This window comes from Mercenaria mercenaria, chromosome 19 (assembly GCF_021730395.1).
Source record: "Mercenaria mercenaria strain notata chromosome 19, MADL_Memer_1, whole genome shotgun sequence".
Classification (NCBI taxonomy): Eukaryota; Metazoa; Mollusca; class Bivalvia; order Venerida; family Veneridae; genus Mercenaria; species Mercenaria mercenaria.
In genome coordinates, this window is record NC_069379.1 from 16,749,743 (window position 1) to 16,757,760 (window position 8,018).

Sequence of the window (8,018 nt, forward strand, 5' to 3'; positions counted from 1 at the left end):
GAAAACACGATAATTAGCGGGGGCGCGGGGCGAGATTTAGTAACTGGAATGTCGGGGCGCAGTGGGAAAACTCGACGTTTAAGCAGCGCTAATTATCGTGTTTTCGTCTCGTGCCCCCGACATACCAGTTACTAAATCTCGCCCCGCGACCCCGCTAAACAGCGACTTTTCGCTCCGCGCCCACGCTAAATAGCGAGTTTTCGCCCCGCGCCCCCGCCATTTTAACTTGTTGATTCTCGTGTTTTCGCTCGGCGGGGTCGCGGGGCGAAAACGCGAAATGGCAGAAATCAGCCACCATACGACCCAGTACTCCAGATAACGTTTGAACCTAAATGGTACAGTACTCCTTGATTTTTGTCGGAGAGTGTATTTTACTCATTCATATTTTTTATTTATTTGCAGTGCCATGTGGCTTTCTCGACGTCACGTGGTATCTCGTGAATGCAACAGTTATAATTTATGAACGCAAGGGAAGGCAACCGCTATGAGGGGCTTGACATTATACATTAATAGATAACCGTTTCCTCAACGATCTGAATTCAATGGCATTTTTTTTTCAAATACAATATTATATTGATTCAAACTAAATTCTTAAAACGTTATGAAAGAGCCAACTTCCGGTTCCTTGAGCGATTCCACAACAAAAAACAATGCCTTGGACAAATACACAACCGTCGGTATCACATTCCTGAAAACACTGCATATTTACGTAATATGTCTTTTGCAAAAAGGTCAGCAGACTTTTATTTTGTCAATAACTTAATTCTGAAAGAGCACCGCGAAGACCGCACTCCAAGCAATTCAATGCCTTTCAAAGGTCTGTTTTGCTTCTTCGTTTCTTTTTTTGATTCATTTCCGTGCAGTCTGATCATGATCTGCACTGTTCTCTATTCAGCTAGATCTAGTACACCTTTTAAAAGTTAATGGTACTGTCCAAATTGAAATATGGACAAGTGCATTATAGAAATTTAGGATTAAAAGGGCTCAGAACGCACACAAGCAAAACAATAAAAGTCATTTCAAAATCCTTTCATGGACGGCAGAGTTACAACCCGGACAAAAATTTACACGGACGGACGGACATTGTGATTTTAATATGCCGACATTCGTGGGTTTAAAAGTCTTGGGGAGGGGGGCAAATTGTTTTCGCACGTGTGGTAAGAGGCAAAAGCGATCTTTTTGCATTTTGATCAATTTCATTGCGTGATATCTAACATTTTTTATTGAAACTGAAAATCACCTTCATAAATAAAGCTAATTATTTTTTAAAAATATTCAAAGCACGGTGTTTAACTCTTAGCTTGCAAAATTCATTAATTTTGGGCAATACCATTTGTTATTGAAAGGTACGTCCACTGAAAATTTACTGAAATCAACTTACCTATTCTCCAAAGACATAACCCCTTTATTTGTATTCATTTTGTAATACAAAAGTAATTTCCGAAAATCCGACCTGCCTACCCTAATTATTTTCAGCATTTACCGGAAACAAAGATTTTTTAAGCCTAAATTTAAGAGGGTTTTATAGTAAAGATATTTGTTTTGAAGAACTCTAACGACTGATGCCAGTCTAGGATTCAAAAGATTGCTGAAACCAGCGGAGCACTAAACTTATCTTGTGGGAATTAACAGGGCATAAACAAAATAACCCAAGGTATTATCCCCTTTAATCAAAACATAAGATCAGAATACCAGATTATAGCTTGTTCCACTGATCTGTCTTATCAATACAGTAAATAGGTAGTATAAACGTATATGGGAGAGTCTAACCAGATTATCATTTTAATATCTGTAAATTGACGAACGTTTTGTAGAATAATATTAATGTTTTTCATGTTGTTCAATATTTATTAGACTGGTTCCTGTATCCTTGTTTGTTCTGACATATTTCTCATTTGAGCCGCGCCACAAGAAAACCAACACAGTGCGTTTGCGATCAGCATGGATCCAGACCAGCCTGCGCATCCGCGCGCCCATCCGCGCAGTCTGGTCTGGATCCATGCTGTTCGCTATCGGTTTCTCTAATGCATTGCAATAGGCTTTGCAAGCGAAGAGCTGGTCGCAAACGCATTATGTTGGCTTCCTCGTGGAGCGGCTCATATATAAGTTGTCTTCATTAACAGTGGAATTAACCCCAGCAGGTTCTTTCTTATTGGCATTTTTATTGCCCCTGGATCCGAAAATTGGCTCAAAGTATACTTACATTATAAAATGTCTGCAGTATTTATAAAAGGAATAACCATTCAGCCAGGAAGCCAAGCTTAATATTCACAACTTTTTTTTCTTTAATTTTGTGACGTTCAAATTTATTGCAAAACAATATTAATCCAAAATTATTAATATTATTAATGTTAACGTATAAAGCTCATCTAGCACAACTAGTACACGAGAAAAAATGAAAATATTCATAATATTCTAAAATGTTTTCCGGATTCAAACTCCGTATCTCATATCAATATACATCAGCAGGATTTATTTATCGCAATATTCTTTTACTTCATTGAAATGCCGACTTTAAAAATGAACTCACAAGCCTTAGGAAAATCTATCAGAAGTTTCACAAGTGCTGTGTACATGCACATATGTTAGACATTATTGAACGAACAATATGCTGTGCAACATGATTTACCAGCAATATTATTCAGCAGTTTTGTTAAATGAAATATTCCAGACGGCGTGAACCCGCAGTCACTCAAAGATGTTTTATCCTGTTATTTTGGTGATTTTAGACATATTCTTATCATTTGTGAAAATTAGTACTGACACAGAAATACTAACAAAATTTTCATCAATATTCCCAACAAACTTTTCATAGTCAGTCATCAATATTATCACTCACCATGCTGTTTGTGTAAAGTTATCACTCTACTGGCCGGTGTTTACATATGTAGGGCACCTTGCAGAGATAAATTAATGCATTAGTTATGGGATAGACTAGACTAGCCACTAGACAGATAATAAAGACTGTTTATAAATTAACATTTTTGTAACTTTTATATCCGGCGTAGCTGTCTACGCCAAGTTTTGACCTACTGAAAGAACCAATAAAATTGTAATTTTATCATTCTTCAATCAATAAAGACAACAGAACTGGCCAGGAATGAATACATACTTACTTTTAATTGGCTGAAATACAAATAAACATTTACTGTTTTCATAAAAAGTTTAAGAGCATTGCATAAATACAGTAGAAACTATCTATAATGACGTTTATATATTATTGTAGACAGGAGGCATTTATACACATTATATTGTAGTTTTACCAGACTGAACATTGGATTTTAGTACACGAATCTTAGTACTCCAAATTTGTGTACTAATAGAGCTCTGTTGTTTCTGCCGCTCGATTGAACTAAAAGTAGTCATACCTTGAACATTAGAATATGAAATTTATTTTCCAAAATATTTGAAAAATTCCAAATAAAAAAAAAAGATGACCGCGTCGGAAATCGAACCCCGGACTGCCGTGACAATAAAGATATTTTCCCGTCGTAGTAACCAGTAGCGCTATAGCAGAAATAGTGACTAATAACTGCAAAATATAGATATTTATAATCGAGACAGTTTACCTTGGGTAATAGCGTGACAAACGCTTTTATACAGCATTTATTTCAAGATATCTAAAAAAAGTTTTAGTTGTTGAACGATCTGGAAGCATGCCACTTTAAAGTTCTTACATAAAATTTGACACTTGTTGAAATATATCAGATTTTTAACCATTACATCCTAAACATGTTTGATGAGAAGGCAATCATGGGGAAAATGAAAAAATTATGAAATTATTAAAATCTAATGCCTCAAAAAAAGAAATAGATTAACTTGCAGAAACTTATCATCTCTGTAAGATGTGGAACATTCTTTCCTCTCAAAGAACAATGAAAACAGTCCGAGTAAACAAATCAAATCACGATATATTACATTATGCATGTGAAATATGTATTTTGAAAAAATCCTGGACATGAGATACATGGTTGTCCTTATCTACATGTCTAAGGAAAAATTTGCAACAGGTCTGTAATTGATATGTGCTATAAATTACTAACCAGAGTAGGGGTCATGACATTGTCAATTGCATTAGCACTCTCCTGTGTTCTATAAATAGAACATACAGCAGTTATACCATAATGCAATGCGGACAAGGGAGCGTTTTCTATATATAACGAATCATCAACTATTTCAGTAAACTAAAAAAAAAAAGCAACATGCCACCTGTATAAAAATGTCGCACCTGTTAACAGAATAAATAAAAGCTAGATGAAACAATAACTAATTAAAGAAATATATTGGAACGAATGTAAGGAATATACAAACTATACAGACATATATTATTTTAACAAGACGATTCAAAACGGGTCGACTAAGCAAATAAAGAGCACTGTTTAAAAGCATGTTGCATGCACATTACCCCATATTCTGCAATAATACTATTAAAATCTTGCATCAGAAGAACGGTTTACAGTCTTATAATAACAAATTACAATATTTTCGAATGCGACACACCGAAGGGCACTTGTGGTTAAAACTTTTAATGCTAAATCATTTTGATTCATGACGTTCAAAGAATGTATCAGCACAAAATTATAACAAAATTATAACTACAATAACTACATGTATTTCATTTTAAACAACTTATACACACAACACAAGACGCAAACTTGATGGTGATCCCCGATGTCAGCTGTGGTCGGTGTCCGTCAAACATTTCCTTATTGAAAATATGCATGATTTGGTAGAAAATAATGGTGTTGCATTAGATTAGCAACATGTTTTATCAGATAACATCTAAATATTATTACCAAAAGTCAAATATCTATATGTCACACTAAGGGGTCATTTGTAATAAAACACAACATATGTATATCACAGAGGTGTTAATTGTTTCAACGAATAAATGAATATGTGGCCGAAAATGATAATATGTATGACAGTTTACTTTAAAATATGTATGTTGTTCATCATATTTCGAAATTTCAATAAATTTAAATTATGCGATCATAAGATTTCTTTTTACATTCACAAGTAGATCTATTAAAATAAACACTTACGGAAGAATTTATTTTACAAAAATATAATGTTAATATATGACGGTAACTAAGAAGAACAATTTGGATTTTTTTTCTGTTCTGTGAATACATTTTTGTTTTAATTAACGCTTTCCGTTTGGTATTAATACATTTTTCCGAGTTATTCTATTTTTTCTAAATGTTCTTTTTTAAAACTGGATGTGTCACAAGATGAACAGAATAATATAATGACAACATCAATTCATACATATATATTGCATATTGATAATTGTTATTTCTAACATGGATATAAAATAAAGAGATTCTCGGCTAGTTTATTGAATTTAAAAGTGAAGAAAAAACATCTCTTCGCGATGTGCAGGCTAGAAACCTGAACAAAAATAACGAAATAAATGCAAAATCTATGGTTTACTTATGCTATTGTACAATGAATATGCGCTGATTGTTTGTCCGCAAATTGAGTCCTGTGCTATTTTTAGATAGCAGACCTTATCGGTGACGTCACAGATCCTTACATACGGGAGTGTGCTATTGCTTGAAATAGATAACATGCTGAGAGCAGTGGAACAGAAAATTTTGGATACCTTAGCAAAATTCCTAAGACTGTAAATGCAAGCGTGAGATTGCTATGACTTCGAATCACAAAATGCCATCTATTAGAAAAATAAATACAATGCACAGGATTATAAATCGAAAAGAAACGAGTAAAAAGAACGAGTACATATTTCTCAATATCAATGCACATACTACACCCAAAATTATCATGATTTTTTGTTAGAATAGATTAATGCATTTCTTATGTATCATTGGAGTGTTGGAGTGCCTCGCGGAACAGTGATTTTATTGAAACTTCATTATGATAGTTTAAGAAAAACGTTGTGAGAAAGCTTGTTGTTTAAAGAAAATCACTTTATTAGTTTATTATTCTTTTTTTCTCTCATTTCTTGTTCGAACAAGGCACGTAATATTAAAGACATGGCAATTTTCCGGCTTTCTGGCGTTCTGGTGATATCGCTTCTTTTTTAGAAAAAAAAAAATTTCTGATGTCATAGGAAGCATTTATTTTGACTAACATGTATCACGTATATTTTGCAAAAGCTTACTTTATATATATTTTTAGCATCTACATGTGTTTTCCAGAAAAACTAAGAAATTCGTCAGAAAGATTTCCTTTAGCAAAAGAATAAGGATTGGCCGTGAGTTTTGTACAATATTGTAGTTATAGCAGTTAATTAATTCAATTATTTAAAAGATAGAGGTCAATGCATGAGATACTGAAAATCAAAAGATTATATTTCAATATTATTGAACATCTACTTTTTATGTAGAAATAATCAAAAAATTATAAGACTGATTTTCTTCATTAATTTAAAAGATATAAGGAGTGTCATATTCTGGAAATAACAAGTATGAAACGTAGAGGGCAGGCAATGAATCAGATACTGAAGTTCAAAAGATTATTTCACAGTGCATGTTATTGAACGTCTACGTGTTTCACAGAAATAATAAGAAATTCGAAAGACTGACTTTCTTACTTAAAGACATTAAGAGCGGCAATAAATTGTGTAACATTCTGGTAGCTTTTTGTTGGGTTTTAACGTCGCATCGACACAGTTATAGGTCATATGGCGACTATCCAGCTTTGATGGTGGAGGAAGACCACAGATGCCCCTCCGTGCATTATTTATCATGAGCAGGCACCTTGGTAGACCCACCGACCTTCCGTAAGCCAGCTGGATGGCTTCCTCACATGAAGAATTCAACGCCTCGAGTGAGGGTGAGGGGCAAGTGATTCGAAGCCTTAACCACTCGGCCACGGAGGCCCCCATTCTGGTAACAGCAGTTAATTGAATCAAGTGAAAGACAGAAATCAAACCATCAGATATTGAGATTAAAGAAGTATATTTTCAGTATAATTCTTGCTTTAAAGTGGCATTATGCGCATCTTACTGCACATAGTGTGTTTTTGGTGAATGTTTTATAAAAACAATTTTCGGTTGCTGTGCATTTAAATGTGATAAATTAACGATAATGTCGTATAAGTATTTGAGGTTGATGCTTTAGAAATAAAAGGAATCAGATTAATAGAATAATAGTTGTTTTCCTTAATCTTCTACCAAGTGATCTCCCTTACCAATATGTAGAGATTTCTGAAGTTGAAGGGAAGCAACTCCTGCGTGCAGTTTGACTTTTCTTAAAATGACTGCCGCAGTCAAAATAAGAAAATTAATATTTGGGAAGTTTTTATTTCGTACTGGTAACAGGAAAAGTTTGATATATTGGGTTAAAAGCTATAATTTCCTCCGCCCTTAACTATTTCATCTGAATTTTTACTTGAAAAATGCGCATAATTCCACTTTAAAGAAAGAAAGATATAAGCAATCATAATGGATTTTCACAGCATGGGATTTCATAACTCCTACGTGAACGTCTGTACGCTACCGCAATCTATATAATCTGTGGTAGAATCAGCTATGAACGGTTCGGAAACACTAGTTAAGCTGTGCTTCAGATTAGAAGTATAAAATCTAACACGTACCCGAACACGTAGTCAGCATAGCTAATGTTATATATACTGAACAACAAAAGAAACTATCCAGTTTTATAACTGGGGTATTTTTTATTAAAAAACTTTTATTTATAAATCACTTGTGTTTTTCATATCACATTACACTTGAAGAACTTCACCTGTAAAATTTTAAAAAAAATCAATCAACCGTGAAGTCAGTAGTCCCACAATAGCCGATTTGCACGAAATTCACGTGCGCCTTTAATTAAGAACTTTCTTTGTGAAATTGTATTGTCATTGGAAATATTGATCATTGACTAACTCGAAAAAAAGTAAAAAAGTTTGAAAAATAATGTTGGTTGCACCGCAAGACTGAATCAAATTTAGCGCGAGCGCCCAATTGGGATGTTACAATGCAACTGACGCGCAGAAGATATAGCCTTTCAAACGGCTATTGTGGGACTACTGACTTCACAGTTGATTAT